The sequence below is a fragment of the Portunus trituberculatus genome, chromosome 50, assembly GCF_017591435.1.
Source record: "Portunus trituberculatus isolate SZX2019 chromosome 50, ASM1759143v1, whole genome shotgun sequence".
NCBI lineage: Eukaryota > Metazoa > Arthropoda > Malacostraca > Decapoda > Portunidae > Portunus > Portunus trituberculatus.
In genome coordinates, this window is record NC_059304.1 from 28,396,119 (window position 1) to 28,416,756 (window position 20,638).

Here is a 20,638-nt window from a genome sequence, read left to right on the forward strand (position 1 = left end):
AGTAGCAAAGTAAAAGGAAGAAGGATTTCTCTGTTTCCTTGACCCTCGGGGGAAGAACTATCTAACCTCTTAACAACTATTATTATCATAATCTATTTTCATTGTAATTACTATTGCTGCGACCCTCCTTCAGCTTCTTCAAGGAGGGGACGCCTCACAATCTTCTCGTGATTCGGGGCGTGTGTGTCGGGGAAGACTTTACCTGGGTGGCGTGGCGCGACTGGGGTGGAGCGGCGGGCAGATCGCTCTCTCAGGCCTGCTGGCTGTCTGCTACTATAGCACCCACTCTAACTCAGCTCAGTCACAGAGTGGGGAGAAGGAAACACTTCTTCCTTATTTCTCTATATTACAGCAACTATACACGAATCACCGGGAACAGGTGGCGGCGGCACACAGGACGGGGCAGGGGGCGGCAACAAAGTACGGGTAACACTTTGTTAGTTCGTCAGGCACTTTCACTGTCTCTGTCTCTCGTTCACTCTCTGACTGCTCCCCAGAGTGCGACTTATTTCTTCGAGGTCTCTCGCTACACTTCCTTCCTCTGTCCTCGTCGGTGCCACACAGTGCCCCACAAACCACGCCTCCTGTGCCGTCGCACCTGCCAGGCAATGTCCTTACGAGTCTATTTCAGCTTGTTAGGTAACGCTATCTACCTTAACCGCTAATTACCAATATATCCCTGATTATGCTGGCTACAAGCAATTCACATATACATGCATTTATTTACATGGTACCGTATGACAATCATCCCTGGGCTGGCCAGTGCCCTTACCCATACACACACACACACACTTATCTCCCCGTGACCTCCGGGGTCACATCTCCGTCATGGAGGCCTAGCTCAGCGTCCCTTCCATTAAGGTCTGACAGTTTCATAAATACGAGCAACCAACACCTCGCTCACCCTTTAGCTAAAGTCTGCACATATGTACTCATATGTACAACCCATATGTACTCTCTTATGACGCTGCTCCACACTTACACAGACACACGTACTGTACATATCTGGGAGGCTGCTGCAATACACCTTCGCAACACTATTATTTACCGTGTAATGAGTGCCCCATATATATTTGTGTTTGTCTTGACAACTATTTTGGGAAAGCCTTCGGATGAGGCCTATTTTTAATTACCTAGACCCTTTAGCAAGATATAATATAGAAAATATTCGAAGAGCCATTTAAATATGGCGGTAGATTGTCCGTCACAGAGGGTGAAGTAAGTGACGTCATCCCTCTTGCCCTCGCCTTAGCTTTCGATTTAACGGCACCTCTGTAATATCCTTAACGTGCCATACAATTTTTGCATCCAGAACAGTATATAAAAATTTAGAAATATATGTTAGGTGTCTTTTAATAGGTAAGTTAAACATTGAATAGGAGTGGGTTTTCTTTGAAAGAAATTGGTGATGAAAGGATTGGTGTGGCAGCAGCCGGTGGCGGGTCAGTGTGGCGGCTCAGCTGTTACTGGCAAAGCCGTCTGCTGTATGTTGTGAATGTGGTGTGTATTTACATTCCTTAACACCTTTATCGTATGTACTAGGTAAGTGTGAGAGTTTAAGTGTTAAATAGAATATGTTGTTGTGATTCATATGAAGGTTAGTAGATTTTATCAAATGTAACCCGGAAGAAGAGGGGTGAAGCAAGTGGTTGTGGTGGTGGTGGCGGCGCTGTACTTTAATATCACTATTATTTTCCTCTTTGCGTTGCTCTCAGTCATTTCCTGTCATATGACATTTTCATCTTCAGCAGCTAATACCTACCACTGGTTAACAAGTCCAGTCAATGTGCTACTTTTGTCGTTTCAAGTGTAATCCACAAATTTCGTTTTCATATATTTTCTCTCATCTAATCATCCTCTTCATCTGCTACATAAGGTTTTTTTCTTATTTATTTTTTTTTACAAAGTATGTTAACATAATTCACCTTTTAAAGTGACAGTTCTTTATAGTTCAAATGATGACTTTAGCCTATACCAAGTGTATACCTTCATCGTATTTTAAAAATGGTTATTATGATAGCATGTTATTCAGTGTTGTATTTTATGCGATGATGCGGAGATTGATAGCCTTAAATAGTAATTCATCCTGTTCCCTCCGGACTAGCCGAAACCTTTCAATATTAATTTATAGATGGGGAAAAAATGTGTAAATAATCATCAGACATACGTATTATATAGTGAATAGAAAAGGTGTCAGATTGAGGTTGGATTATGAAGCATCTCCTATTGACTATTCTTAAGATATAATGCATATAAAGGATATATATATATATATATATATATATATATATATATATATATATATATATATATATATATATATATATACACACACACACACACACACACACACATATATATATATATATATATATATATATATATATATATATATATATATATATATATATATATATATATATATATATATATATATATATATATATATATATATATATATATATATATATATATATATATATATATATATATATATATATATATATATATATATATATATATATATATATATATATATATATATATATATATATATATATATATATATATATATATATATATATATATATATATATATATATATATATATATATATATTAGTCTATTACAGAAATATTTTAGCCTAAAAGAATACTCAATGCTGATTGGTTGAAACAAAGTACACGTATATGAAACTCGAACCCTAACTATGCTAAACGACACTATCTCACCTAGTTTGAAATTATTAAGTAAAGATTAATAATTTGTTAGCTAGTTCTGTACCATTTAATTCTGGCTTCTCTTTCACAATAAATAAAGATTCCGCTATCCTAAGGTCTGAGTTACAATATGCCCTATACTTTATGTTAAAGTCCTGATCAGTAAATGCATGATTACATTGTAATGCGTGTTCTCTTATATTTGAGAAACTAGGCTGAGTGATATGAGCATTAGTTCTATACGATACTCCCAAGTGCTCAGAAATTAGGTAAAGAATATAACAATAATTTGCAACAATTTAAGAGGATTGTTTCTTGGTTTGATTATAAGGTGGTTGTGGCTAGTATTAGTAAAGATAATTCTAGCAAAATTAATGTAAAATTCATTCATAAGAAAAAGTTGGCAGCATTGGGTGTGTCCCAGGACAGTGAATTAGATGCAAGTAAAGTAATTTTTAATCTCTCTGATAAGATGTTGAATGATGAAGAAAAACAGATTCCGATCCTTACTGAAGTTAGCTGTGAGGGAGTCCATTTTTATCTTTAATGACCAATTGTATCAACAAATAGATGGGGTAGCTATGGGTTCCCCTTTGGGGCTAATATTAGCAAATGCTTTTTTATGCTATCATGAAAAAAGCTAGTTGTCGGATTGTCCAACTAAATTCAGGCCAATTAAATACAACTGTTATGTAGATGATTGTTTGCTAGCATTTAAATCTAAGGAACAAGCTCATAAATTTCTTGAGTATTTGAATAATAAACATAAAAATATATCATTCACTTCCGAGTTTGAGACTAATAATAACATCCTATTCCTAGATATAATGGTCATGAAGAATGATGGATCTCTTTCCACAGATGTTTTCAGGAAAGGAACTTATACGGGTTTGGGCTTGAATTTTGATTCATTTGTCCCTTCCCTGTTCAAGATAAATTCCATCAAAACGTTACTACACAGCATACAATATTTGTAGTACTTGGCTCTTTTTCCATAATGAACTTGAAAGACTAAGACATTATTTTCATATTAATGGTTATCCCAAAGACTTAATAGAGAAACAAATTAAGAAGTTTATCACCAATAAATTTGTTACTGACAATTTTGTGGAGGATAAAACTAAAGAAGTTAGATACATTACATTGCCCTTTTCAGGACAATTTAGTTACCATTTACGTAATACAATGTCTCATTTACTCAAGAAACATGTTATGAATGTTGATTTTAGATTAATTTTTGTTAATAAAAACACCATAGGTTCCTTATTTAAATTTAAAGGTACTCCTTTGTGCTCAAAAATTGTATATTGCTTTAGATGTCTGGACTGTATGTCATGGTACAGTATATTGGTTCCACCTGTCGGAACCTAAAAATTCGAATTTCTGAGCACTTGGGAGTATCGTATAGAAGTAATGCTCATATTACTCAGCCTAGTTTCTCAAATATAAGAGAACACGCATTATAATGTAATCATGCATTTATTGATCAGGACTTTAACATAAAGTATAGGGCATATTGTAACTCAGACCTTAGGATAGCGGAATCTTTATTTATTGTGAAAGAGAAGCCAGAATTAAATGGTACAGAACTAGCTACCAAATTATTAATTTTTACTTAATAATTTCAAACTAGGTGAGATAGTGTTAGCATAGTTAGGGTTCGAGTTTCATACGTACTGTTTCAACCAATCAGTATTGAATATTCTTTTAGGCTAAAATATTTCTGTAATAGACTAACTGTTTTACATCATACTTTTAAATTTTTCTCTCTTTTGCATTAGCTATTACATATTAGAATATAGTGTTATATATTGTATTGGATAGTAAATTCTTAGTCAACCAATCAGAATTTGCCAGTTAGTGAGTAGGAGCTTATAAATATTGGTAAGCCAGTTTCCCTCCCCACTTACCTGTTGGAGGAACTAGTAGCAGGACCACTGCGTCTGGTCGTGTTTTAAAGTTTTATGTGTGTTTTTACAGTGTTGGTTTTTTATACACCTGAAGATGGGATATGTACTTTCCTGAAACGTTGTGTGAAGTGGATATAATGAAGATAACCGTCCTTTTGTGGGTCTTCTCTCTCCTTTACCGTGTGTGCTATGGACGCCCTGTCTTTCAAGTCATATACACGTATATATATATATATATATATATATATATATATATATATATATATATATATATGATTTTTTATATACACTTAACTCTCTGCTATCGCGCCCAATTGGGGCCGAAATAGCCGCGCTATAGCTGAAAATGCGATAGCTGAATTGAACAACTAATGGTGAAAATTGTTATTGGTGCTGCAACCACAAATTTTACTCCTAATATCCCTCATTTTTACTTCTTTTTAAATTACTGTATAATCCATTGGTACCAATTAAAACATGTCAAGGTTATAACATAAAAAAAATTTACATCAGCTCATTGTATTTACTAGAGATGTACCGATGCATCGGTATCAGTATCAGAATCGGCGGTATCGGCCCATTTTTTGGGTATCGGTATCAGCTTATTTTATGCCAATACTTACGATACCTAAAAGGAATTTACTACTTAGTGATATATTCGATATAAGATATTGATTACTGAGTAATTTACCTTTGCAAATGGCTTCAAAAAGCTTCTAGAATTGCTCCTATTTCACAAACGTCCTCAAAAGGACTTACAGCATTCCCCAAAACAAAGCCTCCCATCTGATAACGATCGCCGTCCACCAACTCATCCTGGTGTCCAGTGCAGTAATCACTACAAGTAGTAGTATCGGTATCGGTGGTATCGGTATCAATAGTAGTATCGGTATCTGCCCAATTAGGTGGTATCATCGAATCGCCAAAATTCTGGTATCGGTTTTGGCCAATGAGCGCTCAGATACCCCATGACGTCATGGCTGGGCACGCTATAGCAGGCATCTGAGGTCGCAATAATGAAATTTTAGCAGCGTTTCATGGGTGCGTGATAGCAATAAAACACGATAGCTGAAGTCGCGATAGCCGAGTGTTGACTGTAATGGGTATTTATCAGTATTACTGCAGTTTTGTATAGTTCATAATACATCCATGGTAAATTGTTTGATTTATATGCCCATATGATGGAAAACAGTTAGCTCTGTTCTTCCTTTCAGTTAGGAGATTTCTCATTTAGTATTAGTTTAGGTCGGTTTCTTTGCCAAATACTCTGCATCTTGCTGAAAACTCTATTGGGTAGAAATTAAAATAATCCGTATTATGAAACTACAGATTTATCAGAGTATCCTATGTTGACATACTTTCATATTGCTACCAGAAACTGCAGGTGATCAAGGATATTTTTATATCTTTCTAAATTTAATGTTGCATGTATTCCAGTCATGACTATATGCATCAGTTGATCTTCACAATTACTGTATCAAGATGATATGTATGAGATGAGACGCGGTCGAGGAAGGACGCAATACCGTCGCTCCCGAGAATCAGCTGATCTTCACTACCTTTGTTTGGGTTTGCAGTGGCCTGGGCGATTAGTGTGGACTCGTTTTTTTTCATGAATACAGTGTTACAAAATCATGAATGAGAAAGAGATTCCATCTAAATGCAGGTATGAGACATGGGAAAGAATGAAAGCTGATGATGTCTATGTTGGTGAGGGAGAAAGAGCATTCGAAGGCTTTGATACGGCGCATTCTTCACTATTTGATAGAGTGTTGACTATCGAACGTAAATTAGATAAATTGATAAAGGAGAGTATGGGAATGAAAGAGAATGAAGAACAGGATAAAGAGCTCCAGAAATTGAAAGAAAGGATAAAAAGAGTGGAAGAAAACGAAACTAGGCTAAGAACGGAAATGAAGAATTAAAAGTGAAAGTAGCTAACTACAAGAAATTGATGGAAGAAGGACTCGGTAAAGCCGAGAAAGAAAAAGAGAAGCTGAGAGATCTAGTTAACAAAGAAAAAGAAAGAGTAGAAGACGTAATTAAAAAAGAAGTACAGGCATGGAGAATCCAAGATAAGAAAGACAAGGAATCATTTCAGGAAGTATTTCAAGAACAATTAAAAGAAAGAAATGAAAATATGACAAACAAAATGATAGGAGTTCTGAAGAAAAAAGAAAATTTAGTAAGAGAAATTGTGGAAAAAAAAGTGTAATTATTTTTAGACTGAAAGAAAAAAATATTAAATATAGACCAAGAAGGGAAAAGGACAAAATGAAATCAGTAAACATCTAAATGACAAGGATAGACAGAACTTAGAAGAGGAAGTAGAAGAAATCCATAGAATGGGACCATATCAAGAAGGAACAGTGAGACCAATTAAGATATTACTAAAATCATAAGCAGCAACAGAAGAAGTACTATATAGAAAAACAAAACTCAGAGAAACAGAAGGTTGCAAAGATAATATGAATATATAATATATATATAATATATATATATATATATATATATATATATATATATATATATATATATATATATATATATATATATATATATATATATATATATATATATATATATATATATATATATATATATATATATATATATATATATATATATATATATATATATATATATATATATATATATATATATATATATATATATATATATATATATATATATATATAAAGAAAAATAGAAATGAGGAGGAAAGGAAGAGACACAATGAACTGGTGGCAGAAGCAAGAGAAAAAATAATGAAAGGTCAGAGGAGGAGAAGAAGGCATTTTTGGAGAATTATAGGAGACAGGATAAGGAAATGGTATATAAAAGAGAAAGAAGAGAAAAAAATGGAGCAAGTTTAACTAAAATGATAAGAACAAGAGATTAAAATGATGTATACAAACATAGATGGGATTTTATCTAGTAAATTAGAATTAAGAGATTACATAAAGAAAGAAGAACCAGATATTGTATGCCTGGTGGAAACAAAGTTAAATGAGGCAATAAAAATAGACATAGCTAAAAGGTATAAATATATGGAGGAGAGACAGAGTGGGTAAAGGAGGAGGAGAAGTCATGATGATGTTAAGGAAGGAGATAGTGGTAAATCAAGTGGAGTTTGGGAAGGAAAATCAGAAATACTGTATGTTAAGATGCATATTAATAAAAGGAGTTAACAATCATTGGAACATATGTGCCACCAAAAACAAATTCATGGACTAATCAAGAATATATAGATATGATAAATGACACAATAAGGAGTCTTACAAGAATCATTAAAGAAAGTAGAAAAGTGATTTTAGTAGGAGATTTCAACTGTAAAGAGGTGGAGTGGGAAAATTATGAAAGTGGTATGGGGGAAGAAGCCTGGGGAGATAGATTCCTGAACCTAATGATAGATAATTGATGGTCCAAAGAGTAAAGGAAAACACAAGATTCAGAGGCGAGATTGGACTTAGTTTTTACAAGGGATATAGAAATTAACGATGATATAGGATATAAGTGCCCATTGGGAAAGAGTGAGCATATTAATATTAGAAATGGATATAGAAGAAGGAAAGGAAGATAGAGATGAATCATACAAAAGAGACCGATTAAATTACAGAAAGGCTGATATTGAGAACCTCAAGAGCTATTTTAAAACGTAAACTGGGAGGAGATGGAAAACTCATTAACGGTTCAAGAGAAATATAACTTATTTTTGGAAATATACAAAACTGGGGTCAGGAATATGTCCCGAAATATAGACTTAAAGAAGAAGGAAAGAAAGATTGGTTTAATGCAAGATGTGCTAGGGCAAAGGAGAAACGAGATGGAGCATGGAAAAGGTGGAGAAGAAACAGAAATCCAGAAAATAAGGAAAACTTCAAAACAGCAAGAAATGAATATGCTAAGGTGAGAAAGGAAGAAGAAAAGAACTATGAAAAGGACATTGTCGAAAAATGTAAGGAACAACCAAAATTGTTCTACAGATTCATAAATGGAAAAATAAGACAAAAAGAAACAATAGAAAGGTTAAAAGGAGAGAACGGAATGGTGGAAGACCCAAAAGTATGGCAGAACTGTTAAATAGTAAATTTCATGAGGTCTTTACTAAGGAATCCAAATTTGAAAGACCACAGGGTAATAGAGACTGTCTATATGAAAGAGATTAAAGTAACCAAGCTTGAAATAAAAAAGTTGATGACGGAATTAGATGAGGAGAAGGCAATGGGACCGGATGAAGTCTCAGGCAGAATACTGAAAGAATGTAGGGAAGAACTAGCAAGTCCTATATACAACATCATAAAATGCTCAATAGAAAATGGAACAGTACCAGTGGAGTGGAAAAGAGCTGAGGTGGTTCCCATATATAAGAGAGGAAGAAAGGAAGAACCTTTAAATTACAGACCGGTATCACTAACTAGAGTAATATGCAAGATGTGTGAAAGAGTAATAAAGAAGCAATGGATTGAGTTTCTTGAAGACAACAAATTATCAAATAGCCAATTTGGTTTTAGAAAAGTTCTGTCATGTGTAACAAATTTATTGAGTTTCTACTCTAGAATAGTTAATAAAGTACAAGAGAGAGAGGGATGGATTGTATTTATTTAGATTTAAAAAAGGCGTTTGATAAAGTGTGCCACATGAAAGATTACTATGGAAGTTAGAGGAGAAGGGTGGCTTAAAAGGAAGCACATTGAGATGGATGAAAAATTACTTGAGGGGGAGAGAAATAAGAACGATAGTTAAAGATATGAAGTCCAAATGGAGAACAGTAGACAGCGGAGTGCCACAGGGATCAGTATTGGCGCCAATACTTTTTCTCGTATATAAATGACATGCCAGAGGGAGTGAACAGGTACATAAATCTGTTTGTGGATGATGCGAAACTGTGCAGAGTCATTAAACAAAAAGAGGTTTGTGAAACACTACAGGAAGACTTAAACAAGATCTGGAAATGGAGTAAAAAATGGAAGATGGAATTCAATCTGGACAAAAGCCATGTCATGGAAATGGGAAAAAATGAAAGACGACCAGTGGGAATCTATAAGATGGGGGAGATGGAGTAGAACTAGAAAAAGTAAAAAAGGAAAAAGACTTGGGAGTGATAATGGAAAAAACAATCAACCAGTAAGCCATATTGATAGAATTTTCAGAGAGATGTATAATTTGCTAAGGAATATTGGATTAGCATTTCACTATATGGACAAAGAAATGATGAAGAAATTGATAAGTACTAAAATGAGACCTAGATTCGAATATGCAGGAGTTGTGTGGACCCCCCATAAAAAGAAACACATAAGAAATTGAGAGACTACAAAAATGGCTACAAGAATGGTTCCAGAATTTAAAGGGATGACATATGAGGAGAGACTAAAAGCAATGTATCTACCAACCCTGGAACAGAGAAGAGGGAGAGGGGATCTAATACAAGTTTATAAATTGATTAACGGAATGGATCAAGTGGATAATGAGAAACTGATCCTGAGAGAAGAATATGACATCAGAAGCACATGATCGCATAGTAAGAAGCTGAGGAAGGGAAGATGTCTGAGAGATGTTAAAAAATTTAGTTTCCTGCAAAGATGTGTTGAGACTTGGAACAGTTTGAGTGAGCAAGTGGTGTCAGCAAAGAGTGTACATAGTTTTAAAGAAAAATTGGATAAGTGTAGATATGGAGACGGGGCCACACGAGCATAAAGCCCAGGCCCTGTAAAACTACAACTAGGTAAATACATACACACACACACACACACACACACACACACACACACACACACACACACACACACACACACACACACACACACACACACACACACACACACACGGGACATCGTCGATGGCGGAGGTGGTCGCTGAGCTCCAGAGCAATCATCTATAATTCTACAGTTACCATTGCCTAAGAGTAACCAAGGTGGGAAAGGAGCTAGTAATGTTTGTCCCGTCTCCATATAGTCATGTTAACTGTTGATTAGCAAAATAATGTCCAGTGAAGGTAAATATAAACTGTAGCCTGCGTTTGAGCCATCAGCTGGTTTGTTTACGTCTGCGCAACATGGCGGCCGTGAACTCGAAAGAGGAATCAGACTTCACAGGGTTTCAAGGAATAATGGAGAAGAGCGCTTATGTGAAGAAAATTCTGGAGTTAGAAGGTAAAATTGAAAACTGTTTGAAAAGTATGAGGGCCTGGAAACGAGTTATGACAATGTAAAGAAAGACTGTGCCGATATGAAGAAGGAAAATGCAGCACTGAAAGAGGAAGTTAAGCTAATTAAAGTGAATTGCGAAAAATGTGGAGAATCTCTAGGAAAAGTGATGGAGAAGCAGGCTGAATGGAAAAAAGTCAGGAAGTGGAAAGAAAGGAGGTAAATTACAAAGTTGCAAGTCTGGAAAAGGAAATCAAAGAGTCAGGGGAGAAAACTTTGGGCCTTGCTGAAATTATAGATCAACAGATCATAGAAGAGAAGATAGCTGAGAAAGTGGTGAAGGTTATTAAGTCAAATGAGACATTGGTGAGGGAAACTGTAGACAAAAAGAGATGTGTGGTGATATTTGGTGTGGAGGAGGATAAGACACCGAGTAAAATGGAGAGAGAGAAAACATAAAAAGGTGATAAATAATATCATTAATGTGGTGCAGGAGGAGGAAAAGACCTAGTACAAGAAATAGAGGACTTCCATAGAATTGGAAAGTTCACAAGAGAAGGTATGAGGCCAATAAGAATCAAACTTAAGTCACAAAAGGATGTAGATGAATTGGTGGAGAAGTCATGGAGGCTAGCCCAGCAGGAAACAACAAGGAAGATTTGGTTGAGAAGAGATCTCGGTGAAAAGGAAAGAGAAATGTTAAATGAGTTGAGAAAGGAGGCTTTGAAAAAATGAAGAGAGGACAGAAGAGGAGAAGAAAGAGTTTTTCTGGAGAATCTTGGATATGAGACTGAGGAAGTGGTTCATAACCCAGAAAAGTACAGCAAGAAAGGACTAAAGAAACTTACATATGAGCGAAATGTAATGTATTCCAACATAAATGGAGTGATATCGGGATTTTAGAACTCAACGATTACTTGAGGGACAAGAACCCAGATATTGTGGGTCTTACTGAAACAAAACTGAGAGAGGAGAAGACCTGATGAAGGTTGGAGAAGGAAATATAACGTTTGGAAAAGAAATAGAGTAGGTAAGATGGGAGGAGGAGTGATGTTGCTGGTTAAAAAGATATAAAGGTGGATCAAGTGAAAGAAGGTATGGGAAAGGCAGAAGTGCTAAAGATCAGAGCAGAAACTAATGAAGGAAAAAGAGGCACTACATAGTGGTGTACGTACCACCTAAGACAAATGCATGGTCAGTACAGGAATATGAAGAAATGATAAGTGATACAGGAACATGTCTGGAAGAAATGTTGGGTGGCTGTGAACGAACTATAATGATGGGAGATTTTAATTGTAAAGAGGTGTGTTGGGAGGACTGGTCAATGGAAGGATCAGAGACAACATGGGGAAATACACTATTGACACTGGCAATGGAAAATGTGTTAACTCAGTGGGTCAAAGAAGATACTAGGTTTGGAGGAGAGGGAGCATCGTCAAGACTGGACTTGGTCTTTAGTACAGAGCCAATGGTCATTGAGGAGATGAGGGTGGAGTGCCCTTTAGCAAAGAGTGATCATGCAGTTTTGGAGTTCAAGGTGATAGACGAAGAGAAATCTAGAAGAAATGAAGAATATAAAGTGGGAAGATGGAATTATGCCAAGACAGATTTTGGAAACCTAAAGAAATTCTTTCAAGAGACAAATTGGATGAAATTCAAGAGTGCTAAGGAGCAAATGAAAAGTGGAAGGAATTTATAAAAATATACAAAGAAGGTGAGAAAAATTTGTACCAATAAGACAACATAGAGAAGTTGGAAAGCAGGACTGGTTTAACGATAGATGTGAAAAGGCTAGAACAAGAAAAGAGGATGCATGGAAGAGGTGGAGAAGGAAAAGACGGATTAAGCAGTGGAAAGTTACAAAAGAGCAAGAAATGAATATGTGTTGATTAGAAGAGAAGAAAGAAAGAAACAAGAAAAGGATATAATTGATAAATGTAAAGACCAACCAAGGCTTTTTACAGACATGTGAACAACAACATCAAAAATAGAGAAAGTATTGAAAGTTTAGAAGTAAATGGAGTATGCAGTGAAGATCCCAGGAAATGGCAGAGGCTATGAATGGATGCTTTCGGAAGGTATTCACAAAGGAGACTGCTTTTGACAAACCACTGGTAATGGAACAGAAAGGGATTATGAAGGAGTTTCAAGTAACGGTGGAGGAGATCAAGAACATGATGGGGAGTTTAGAAGTGAGAAAAGCTGTGGGACCTGATGGGGTATCAGGATGGATTTTAAGAGAATGCAGGAGCAATTGGCAGAAAAAGTTTGTGAAGTAATTGATGCCTCATTAAGGGAAGGTGTAGTGCCCCAAGACTGGAAAAGAGCTAACATTGTCCCAATCTATAAATCAGGTAACAAGAGAGACCCATTGAACTATAGACCAGTGTCACTTACAAGTGTGGTAGCTAAGATGTGTGAGAGGGTGGTGAAGACTAGATGGACAGACTTCTTGGAGAAAATGACATACTTTGTGAGTGTCAATTTGGTTTTAGGAAAGGGCGTTCATGCACGACAAACCTGATATGTTACTATTCGAGGGTGATAGATGTAATACAGGAAAGAGATGGTTGGGCTGATGGAATATATCTGGATTTAAAAAAGGCCTTTGATAAGGTACCACACCAGAGACTGATCTGGAAACTTGAAATGGTAGGAGGAGTGCATGGCAGTTTACTAAAATGGATGGAAGACTTTTGGTAGGAAGAGAAATGAGAACAATAATTAAGGACAGACCATCAGAATGGGGATTGGTGGAGAGTGGAGTTCCACAGGGATCAGTGTTGGCACCAGTAATGTTCGCAGTCTACATAAATGACATGGTGGATGGGGTGTCCAGTTATGTGAGCCTATTTGCAGACGATGCAAAATTGTTAAGAAAAGTGAGATGTGACAAAGATTGCGAACTACTCCAGGAAGACTTGGACAGAATATGGAAATGGAGCTGTACATGGCAAATGGAGTTCAACACGACAAAATGCAAGAAAATAGAGTTTGGCAAGAGTGAAAGAAGAATCAGGAGTATGTACAAGATAGGAAATGAAGACATAAAACCAGTCATGAAGAAAAGACCTTGGGGTGACAATTACCAATGACCTATCGCCAGAGAGACATATAAACAAAATAATTGGAGAAGTATTGAACTTATTGAGGAACATAAGAGTGGCGTTCAGATATCTAGATGAAGAAATGATGAAGAAAATAATTACTGCAATGATAAGACCGAGGCTTGAATATGCAACAATACAGTGGGCTCCGAACTTAAAGAAACACATAAGGAAACTAGAGAAAGTACAGAGGGCTGCAACGAAAATGGTGCCTGACTTAAGAGATTTGACTTATGAAGACAGACTGAAAAGAATGCAACTTCCAACCCTGGAAAACAGAAGAGAAAGGGGAGACCTGATAGCAATATACAGAGTGATGATTGGCATGGAAAAATGGATAGGGAAGATCTGTGTATGTGGAATGGAAGAATGTCGAGAGGGCATGGGAAAAACTAAAATGGCCACTTATAGGAGAGATGTGAAAAATATAGCTTCCTCATAGAAGGGTGGAAGCATGGAATAGTTTAGACGTGGAAGTGGTCAACGCAAGGAATATTCATGATTTTAAGAAAAGCTGGACATTAATAGATATGGAGACGGGACAACACGAGCATAGCTCTTTTCCGTATGTTACAATTAGGTAAATACAATTAGGTAAACACACACACACGTCGATGGCGGATGTGGTCGCTGAGCTCCAGAGCAATCATCTCTAATTCTACAGTTACCATTGCCTAAGAGTAACCAAGGTGGGAAAGGAGCTGGTAATGTTTGTCCCGTCTCCATATAGTCATGTTAACTGTTGATTAGCAAAATAATGTCCAGGGAAGGTGAATATAAACTGTAGCCTGCGTTTGAGCCATCAGCTGGTTTGTTTACATCTGCGCAACATGGCGGCCGTGAACTCGAAAGATGAATCAGACTTCACAGGATTTCAAGGAATAATGGAGAAGAGCGTTTATGTGAAGAAAATTCTGGAGTTGGAAGGTAAAATTGAAAACTGTTTGAAAAGTATGGGGCCTGGAAACGAGTTATGACAATGTAATGAAAGAGTGCCGATATGAAGAAGGAAAATGCAGTACTGAAAGAGGAAGTTAAGTTAATTAAAGTGAATTGCGAAAATGTGGAGAATCTCTAGGAAAAGTGATGGAGAAGCAGGCTGAATGGAAAAAGTCAGGAAGTGGAAAGAAAGGAGGTAAATTACAAAGTTGCAAGTCTGGAAAAGGAAATCAAAGAGTCTGGGGAGAAAACTTTGGGCCTTGCTGAAATTATAGATCAACAGATCATAGAAGAGAAGATTGCTGAGAAAGTGGTGAAGGTTATTAAGTCAAATGAGACATTGGTGAGGGAAACTGTAGACAAAAAGAGATGTGTGGTGATATTTGGTGTGGAGGAGGATAAGACACCGAGTAAAATGGAGAGAGAGAAAACATAAAAAGGTGATAAATAATATCATTAATGTGGTGCAGGAGGAGGAAAAGACCTAGTACAAGAAATAGAGGACTTCCATAGAATTGGAAAGTTCACAAGAGAAGGTATGAGGCCAATAAGAATCAAACTTAAGTCACAAAAGGATGTAGATGAATTGGTGGAGAAGTCATGGAGGCTAGCCCAGCAGGAAACAACAAGGAAGATTTGGTTGAGAAGAGATCTCGGTGAAAAGGAAAGAGAAATGTTAAATGAGTTGAGAAAGGAGGCTTTGAAAAAAATGAAGAGAGGACAGAAGAGGAGAAGAAAGAGTTTTTCTGGAGAATCTTGGATATGAGACTGAGGAAGTGGTTCATAACCCAGAAAAGTACAGCAAGAAAGGACTAAAGAAACTTACATATGAGCGGAATGTAATGTATTCCAACATAAATGGAGTGATATCGGGATTTTAGAACTCAACGATTACTTGAGGGACAAGAACCCAGATATTGTGGGTCTTACTGAAACAAAACTGAGAGAGGGAGAAGACCTGATGATGGTTGGAGAAGGAAATATAATGTTTGGAAAAGAAATAGAGTAGGTAAGATGGGAGGAGGAGTGATGTTGCTGGTTAAAAAGATATAAAGGTGGATCAAGTGAAAGAAGGTATGGGAAAGGCAGAAGTGCTAAAGATCAGAGCAGAAACTAATGAAGGAAAAAGAGGCACTACATAGTGGTGTACGTACCACCTAAGACAAATGCATGGTCAGTACAGGAATATGAAGAAATGATAAGTGATACAGGAACATGTCTGGAAGAAATGTTGGGTGGCTGTGAACGAACTATAATGATGGGAGATTTTAATTGTAAAGAGGTGTGTTGGGAGGACTGGTCAATGGAAGGATCAGAGACAACATGGGGAAATACACTATTGACACTGGCAATGGAAAATGTGTTAACTCAGTGGGTCAAAGAAGATACTAGGTTTGGAGGAGAGGGAGCATCGTCAAGACTGGACTTGGTCTTTAGTACAGAGCCAATGGTCATTGAGGAGATGAGGGTGGAGTGCCCTTTAGCAAAGAGTGATCATGCAGTTTTGGAGTTCAAGGTGATAGATGAAGAGAAATCTAGAAGAAATGAAGAATATAAAGTGGGAAGATGGAATTATGCCAAGACAGATTTTGGAAACCTAAAGAAATTCTTTCAAGAGACAAATTGATGAAATTCAAGAGTGCTAAGGAGCAAATGAAAAGTGGAAGGAATTTATAAAAATATACAAAGAAGGTGAGAAAAATTTGTACCAATAAGACAACATAGAGAAGTTGGAAAGCAGGACTGGTTTAACGATAGATGTGAAAAGGCTAGAACAAGAAAAGAGGATGCATGGAAGAGGTGGAGAAGGAAAAGACGGATTAAGCAGTGGAAAGTTACAAAAGAGCAAGAAATGAATATGTGTTGATTAGAAGAGAAGAAAGAAAGAAACAAGAAAAGGATATAATTGATAAATGTAAAGACCAACCAAGGCTTTTTACAGACATGTGAACAACAACATCAAAAATAGAGAAAGTATTGAAAGTTTAGAAGTAAATGGAGTATGCAGTGAAGATCCCAGGAAATGGCAGAGGCTATGAATGGATGCTTTGGAAGGTATTCACAAAGGAGACTGCTTTTGACAAACCACTGGTAATGGAACAGAAAGGGATTATGAAGGAGTTTCAAGTAACTGTGGAGGAGATCAAGAATATGATGGGGAGTTTAGAAGTGAGAAAAGCTGTGGGACCTGATGGGGTATCAGGATGGATTTTAAGAGAATGCAGGAGCAACTGGCAGAAAAAGTTTGTGAAGTAATTGATGCCTCATTAAGGGAAGGTGTAGTGCCCCAAGACTGGAAAAGAGCTAACATTGTCCCAATCTATAAATCAGGTAACAAGAGAGACCCATTGAACTATAGACCAGTGTCACTTACAAGTGTGGTAGCTAAGATGTGTGAGAGGGTGGTGAAGAATAGATGGACAGACTTCTTGGAGAAAATGACATACTTTGTGAGTGTCAATTTGGTTTTAGAAAAGGGCGTTCATGCACGACAAACCTGATATGTTACTATTCGAGGGTGATAGATGTAATACAGGAAAGAGATGGTTGGGCTGATGGAATATATCTGGATTTAAAAAAGGCCTTTGATAAGGTACCACACCGGAGACTGATCTGGAAACTTGAAATGGTAGGAGGAGTGCATGGCAGTTTACTAAAATGGATGGAAGACTTTTGGTAGGAAGAGAAATGAGAACAATAATTAAGGACAGACCATCAGAATGGGGCTTGGTGGAGAGTGGAGTTCCACAGGGATCAGTGTTGGCACCAGTAATGTTCGGTCTACATAAATGACATGGTGGATGGGGTGTCCAGTTATGTGAGCCTATTTGCAGACGATGCAAAATTGTTAAGAAAAGTGAGATGTGACAAAGATTGCGAACTACTCCAGGAAGACTTGGACAGAATATGGAAATGGAGCTGTACATGGCAAATGGAGTTCAACACGACAAAATGCAAGAAAATAGAGTTTGGCAAGAGTGAAAGAAGAATCAGGAGTATGTACAAGATAGGAAATGAAGACATAAAACCAGTCATGAAGAAAAGACCTTGGGGTGACAATTACCAATGACCTATCGCCAGAGAGACATATAAACAAAATAATTGGAGAAGTATTGAACTTATTGAGGAACATAAGAGTGGCGTCAGATATTTAGATGAAGAAATGATGAAGAAAATAATTACTGCAATGATAAGACCGAGGCTTGAATATGCAACAATACAGTGGGCTCCGAACTTAAAGAAACACATAAGGAAACTAGAGAAAGTACAGAGGGCTGCAACAAAAATGGTGCCTGACTTAAGAGATTTGACTTATGAAGACAGACTGAAAAGAATGCAACTTCCGACCCTGGAAAACAGAAGAGAAAGGGGAGACCTGATAGCAATATACAGAGTGATGATTGGCATGGAAAAATGGATAGGGAAGATCTGTGTATGTGGAATGAAAGAATGTCGAGAGGGCATGGGAAAAACTAAAATGGCCACTTATAGGAGAGATGTGAAAAATATAGCTTCCTCATAGAAGGGTGGAAGCATGGAATAGTTTAGACGTGGAAGTGGTCAACGCAAGGAATATTCATGATTTTAAGAAAAGCTGGACATTAATAGATATGGAGACGGGACAACACGAGCATAGCTCTTTTCCGTATGTTACAATTAGGTAAATAGGTAAATACAATACACACACACACACACAAAGATGAGAATCAGCTGATCTTCACTACCTTTGTTTGGGTTTACAGTGGCCTGGGCGATAAGTGTGGACTCACATGAATACAGTGTTAAATAATAATGAGTGAGAAAGATATTCCATCTAAATGCAAGTATGTGACAAGGAAAGAATGAAAGCTGATGATGACAATGTTGGTGAGGGAGGAGGAGAATTTGAAGGCTTTGATAGCAAACTTCACTATTTGATAGAGTCTTAACTATCGAAGAAATTAGATAAATTGAAAAGGAGAGTAGAGATGAAAATATGACAAGCAAAATGATAGGAGTCCTCAAGAAAAAGAAAATTTAGTAAGAGAAATTGGAAAAAAGAAGAGTGTAATTATTTTTGGACTGAAAGAAAAAATGTTAAATATAGACCAAGAAGGAAAAAGACGAAATGAAATCAGTAAAAGACCTACTAAAACATCTGAATGACGAGGATAGACAGAACTTAGAAGAGGAAGTAGAAGAAATCCATAGAATGGGACCATATCAAGAAGGAACAGTGAGACCAATTAAGATATTACTAAAATCACAAGCAGCAGCAGAAGAAGTACTATATAGAAAACGAAACTCAGAGAAACAGAAGGTTGCAAAGATATATATATAAAGAAAAATAGAAACGAGGAGGAAAGGAAGAGACACAATGAACTGGTGGCAGAAGCAAGAGAAAAAATAATGAAAGGTCAGAGGAGGAGAAGAAGGCATTTTTTGGAGAATTATAGGAGACAGGATAAGGAAATGGTATATAAAAGAGAAAGAAGAGAAAAGAATGGAGCAAGTTTAACTAAAATGATAAGAACAAGAGATTAAAATGATGTATACAAACATAGATGGGATTTTATCTAGTAAATTAGAATTAAGAGATTACATAAAGAAAGAAGAACCAGATATTGTATGCCTGGTGGAAACAAAGTTAAATGAGGCAACAAAAATAGACATAGATAAAAGGTATAATATATGGAGGAGAGACAGAGTGGGTAAAGGAGGAGGAGGAGTCATGATGATGTTAAGGAAGGAGATAGTGGTAAATCAAGTGGAGTTTGGGAAGGAAAATCAGAAATACTGTATGTTAAGATGCATATTAACAAAAAGGAGTTAACAATCATTGGAACATATGTGCCACCAAAACAAACTCATGGACTAACCAAGAATATAGAGACATGATAGATGACACAATAAGGAGTCTTACAAGAATCATTAAGGAAAGGAGAAAAGTGATATTGATAGGAGATTTCAACTGTAAGGAGGTAGACTGGGAAAATTATGAAAGTGGTATGGGGAAGATGCCTGGGAGATAGATTCCTGAACCTAATGATAGATAATTTGATGGTCCAAAGAGTAAAGGAAAACACAAGATTCAGAGGAAACGATGAGCCGGCAAGATTAGACCTAGTTTTTACAAGGGATATACCAATTAACGATGATATAAGATACAAGTGCCCATTGGGAAAGAGTGACCATGTAATATTAGAGATGGATATAGAAGAAGGAAAGGAAGATAGAGATGAATCATACAAAGGAGACCGATTAAATTACAGAAAGGCTGATATTGAGAATCTCAAGAACTATTTTAAAACGTAAACTGGGAGGAGATGGAAAACTCATTAACGGTTCAAGAGAAATATAACTTATTTTTGGAAATATACAAAACTGGGGTCAGGGAATATGTTCCAAATATAGACCTAAAGAAGAAGGAAAGAAAGATTGGTTTAATGCAAGATGTGCTAGGGCAAAGGAGAAACGAGATGGAGCATGGAAAAGGTGGAGAAGAAACAGAAATCCAGAAAATAAGGAAAACTTCAAAACAGCAAGAAATGAATATGCTAAGGTGAGAAAGGAAGAAGAAAAGAACTATGAAAAGGACATTGTCGAAAATGTAAGGAACAACCAAAATTGTTCTACAGATTCATAAATGGAAAAATAAGACAAAAAGAAACAATAGAAAGGTTAAAAGGAGAAACGGAATGGTGGAAGACCCAAAAGTATGGCAGAACTGTTAAATAGTAAATTTCATGAGGTCTTTACTAAGGAATCCAAATTTGAAAGACCACAGGGTAATAGAGAGACTGTCTATATGAAAGAGATTAAAGTAACCAAGCTTG

At 36.5% G+C, this 20,638-nt stretch overlaps 1 protein-coding gene across 1 annotated transcript in view; it reads left to right on the plus strand.

The window, feature by feature from the left end:
- Nucleotides 1-1,478: 1,478 nt before the first annotated feature.
- The window catches only part of LOC123500119 (stress-activated protein kinase JNK-like), a 546,161-nt gene continuing 527,001 nt past the window's right edge, over nucleotides 1,479-20,638 (plus strand). The window contains 1 exon segment of the mRNA XM_045248784.1: nucleotides 1,479-1,500. The gene's annotated coding sequence lies outside the window, so the exon portion shown is untranslated.